Source organism: Benincasa hispida, chromosome 4 (genome assembly GCF_009727055.1).
Source record: "Benincasa hispida cultivar B227 chromosome 4, ASM972705v1, whole genome shotgun sequence".
NCBI lineage: Eukaryota > Viridiplantae > Streptophyta > Magnoliopsida > Cucurbitales > Cucurbitaceae > Benincasa > Benincasa hispida.
This window is the reverse complement of record NC_052352.1, coordinates 42,955,780-42,959,835: the sequence shown is the minus strand read 5'-3', so window position 1 is coordinate 42,959,835 and position 4,056 is coordinate 42,955,780. Positions and strand designations below refer to the sequence as shown.

The 4,056-nt window shown below is 30.5% G+C and overlaps 1 protein-coding gene across 1 annotated transcript in view; it reads right to left on the bottom strand.

Annotated features, from left to right (window-relative positions):
• Positions 1 to 3,866: 3,866 nt before the first annotated feature.
• The window catches only part of LOC120076210, a 22,721-nt gene continuing 22,531 nt past the window's right edge, over positions 3,867 to 4,056 (bottom strand). The window contains exon 14 of the mRNA XM_039029975.1: positions 3,867 to 4,056. This exon is cut by the window's right edge and continues 1,052 nt beyond it. The gene's annotated coding sequence lies outside the window, so the exon portion shown is untranslated.

Below are 4,056 nucleotides of genomic sequence, written 5' to 3'. Positions count from 1 at the left end.
ATATGACAAAGAATAAATAACCATATGGTTACACTTCATATTATATATATATAAAAAGTATTGATTTAATTTTGATGGAAATATAAATAAACTAAAATAATTAGAATGAAAAGGAAAAGTGTGGGTCCTTGATATTTTATTGGTAGGAAGCATTTTGTGGTCCTAAAAAAATATGATGGGCTTAGACAATGGATGATAAATTGAAAAATAAATAAATAAAAGAGTGGGGGCCAAAAAGAAGAGGTGATGTGAAAAGTTTAGAAATTGAGGGGTCTAAATGCAAAGTGTTTTGAAATTGGATTAGAGATTTGTCATTGGCCTAACAAACAAGAAATGGTCTCTCAGTCAAAATACAAAAAACCAACTTTGCATCATTCTTATACCTTCCCACCTTACTTTATATTAATTTTTTTCCCTTCCTTTTTCTTTTTTATTGTTTTTCTTTTTCTTTTCTATTACACTAATGACTGAATCCATAATTAACCCATTTACAAAGGTTGGTATCTGTTGTTTGATTTTTATTATGAAAAAAAAAATTATGTATTTGATAGATTTCTTTCTTTCATGTCTCTTTTTTAAAGGGGAAAAAGAGATCAATTTATAACCCTTAACTAATTAATAGTAAAGACAAGACGTGTAGGCGATCAACCCTAGTAAGCAAGTGAAAAAGTCCTTTCTCCTTTCTCTAATAAGAAGGTCCGCTTTGAAGCTCCAACCTATACAAGGGGCCTTGACCTAGCTTACTAAGCACTGGTTCGAGACCGACCAAGCAACCCCAAGGGTAGGAATAGTGAAAGAAAGATAAGGGGAAGAAGCGGGGTAGAGGAATTGGTCGACTCATCAGCCCCATGACCTGAAGACTGCAGGTTTGAATCATGTCCCCACCTAATTAGTCGGTCAACAAGAGATAATCTTGCTGCTTACTTGCTATATCCCGCGTTCTTGCACGACTCCTCTCCCTATCGATCGAGCCCTGCTTCTCCCTTCCCCCTCTCCCCATTCTACCGTCCAAAACAAGGCCGTTTTTACCTTACTAGATTAAGCCAAACCTTGTTTGAACTCTTGATGCAGAAAGAAAAAAAAAAAAAAAAACTTTTTTGGATGGTAAAGTTTGACACAGATTCGGTTGAATTTCGATTTAATTATTATCTTATAATAACATATAATTTATAATACATATCTCAATTTTTTAAAAAAATAAATTGAGTTTATAGCATAACATACTATTTTTAAATGTTTTTCTTTATTTAATATAATTCTATCTTTTATAATTTAAAATTCAAGATCTAGATTTAACGAAAACATAACAATGTTGTTTTCTAAATTTGCATTATTTGGATATTAGAATCTGAAAACAATTTTCATAAACATAATCTGAATTGTCTATCAAACACATATTTGCTAAAATCAATAGATTTGAAAACATAAAATAAAATACAGATTGCCAACCAACCAAACTTTTAAAGATTTTACCATTAAAGAGATAGTAGAGAATTTTCGTTAATATGCGGATATTTTGTTCTTCCCCTTCCATTTTTCCTTTACTAGCTTATTAAGAATTATGTTATAAATTTTCTCATTTGTATGTATTTGGAAGAAATATAGATTTTATTTAGATGGTTTTTCTTAAAAAAAAAATTGATGGCCCATAACAGATTTAGTTTTCTTCTCTTTTCAGAGAAATTGATCTTATTTATTAACAATTAATTAATAAACGCCTTACACGCGTTCTCTTACAATGTGAAGTGAAAAAATTGAGCTCTAAATTCGGGATCAATAATACAAACTTTATGGTAGTTAAATTATGCTCATGTACATTACTTATAGACGTTTAAAGCTTCTAAGAGTGGAAGAGGATTTTAAATTAAGCTGGAAAAATGAAAACAAATACTATTTAAGGGAGTGTTTGATCCAAAGAGTTGAGAGAGTAGGAATTTTAAATAGAGTTGTGAACACCACGAGTAAAAAAATTCAATTTTATGCCTTGTTAACTCCTTACACCGCAAATCCTTGAATTCACAACTCCACTCCTCCAAAGGTCTTCCAAAATTTGAAAAAAAAATGTACAAAAGACCTTTGGATTGATTTGAGAAAAAAAATATAATTCAAAATACCCTTGAAAATGTATTCCAAACACACCCAAAATCTTGGTGAGATTTGAGATTTATTTTATATTTCTTGTTTCTCAAAATCCTTAACTTTGTCACTCCTAGACACACATATTGTACCCCAAATATCATTAAATTAAGATGGGAAGGAGAATTAAAAATAATTAGTTTTTAATTCAAAATTTTAAAGAATAAATAACACAAAAAACTTTCTTTAACCATTATTAACAACATTTTTAATATATATACACAGCCAGTGGACATTAAGAATCCTAATTTTACTAAAATTATGGAGGCATGGATCTTAATTAAAAGTCCTTATCAGCTGGGAAAGTAACTTGAATTCCAAGATTTTATTATTCCTGAAAAAGGATGGTTCAAAGAGTTGACCATTTCGTTGGGTTTCACTTTGAAAATATAAAAAGGAATGAAAAATGTGAAGCACTTTTTTGGAACAATCACTGTCCAATATCATAGGCTTCACTAATATTTTAATCTCTAGCCTTTTGAAACTTTCCACCTAAATTTAAACTATCGCTACACGTGTGAAACTCCTCCCCTTCTAGACTTTCAAAATTTAAGCAACTAATTCCAAAGTAAACCATGTTTTCTTTTCTTTTTTTCCCCTTCAAAAGGAAGAAACATGAAAAACAGGTCTAAATTTCTGTTTTTATTACTTAATTTTCATTTCAAGTCTCGATTCTTGAAGTTCGTATATAAATCTATTTTTGCCACTATTTTTTTTTCTCTACCAACCGAAATATTGACTACTAATTATAAGTTTAATTCTATAATACATAACCAAAATGAATATAACTCAACTAACACAATATTTGTGCTATCATTCCTCCACCCCACATATTGACGGAAAGAAAGAAAAAAAAAAGTCTACAATACGCAATTTATAGAACAAATTAAGTTACAATATCATTTTGATCCGGTACTTAGAAGTTTGATTCCGTTTGTCTTTACTTTAAATGGTTCAAATTTAGTCTCTGTTTTTCATATACTTTCAATTTAGTTCTTCAAAATTAATTTTAATTATAGTTAAATAATAATAAATTTATGAAAAACAATTATGTGAATATAATTCCAAAATTATAAAGGAGATATCAATAGACCTTTTCCTTAAACATCAATAATAAACCAACCGTAAGTACTATTTTCAAGATTTATAGAAAATATAGAGATTAAATTTAGACATTTGAAAGTACGTAGACTAAAATGGAATGAAACTCAAAGTATGAAAAAAACCAAAATGATAGATTTTTATGCAAAGTTCATAACCCATGATAGAATGTCTGAAAGTTTAGAGACGAACACAAAACAAATAGGAAATGAAAAACTAGATCAAAATATGATTTAAACCTAGAATGAAAAGAGCACAGAGAAGGAGATGTGACGGGAAGAAATGTGATGGAAGAACAGCTAAGACAAGGCCAAACTAGATAATGTAAGTTGATGGCAGTTGGTGAGCTGTTTGATCCGATGGATGATATCAGAGAAAGGGAAAGGGGGCCCTACACTTTTCAGGTTTCCCTAGTTGCTGTGATGAAAGAAAGGGGTTAAAACCCCCACAAACGCTACCCAACTAGAGGGCACAGCAAGCCCCAGATCCAGCATTTCTTGACCCTTTTGACTTTGAAATGTTCATAATCAAGTTTAGAAAGCCTCAAAATGAGGGGTTTTGAGGACCACTAATCCATGGCTTTCAAGTCTGTCCTATTCCAAATCGAATGATTTTATTTGCCAAACCTATCTCAAATGACCCAGTCCAATCAAATCAAGTGGTTCCTTGTTGCTAAGACTGTTTGATTTACCTGAAAAATCCATTTCATTCAGATTTGCTTCATCATAACCATTGAAATTGAAATAGAGTCTATCCCATCCCACCCAGTAGTTGCACTAGAAGAATTTTTCTTTTTTTTCCTTTTTTTTTTTTTTTTTT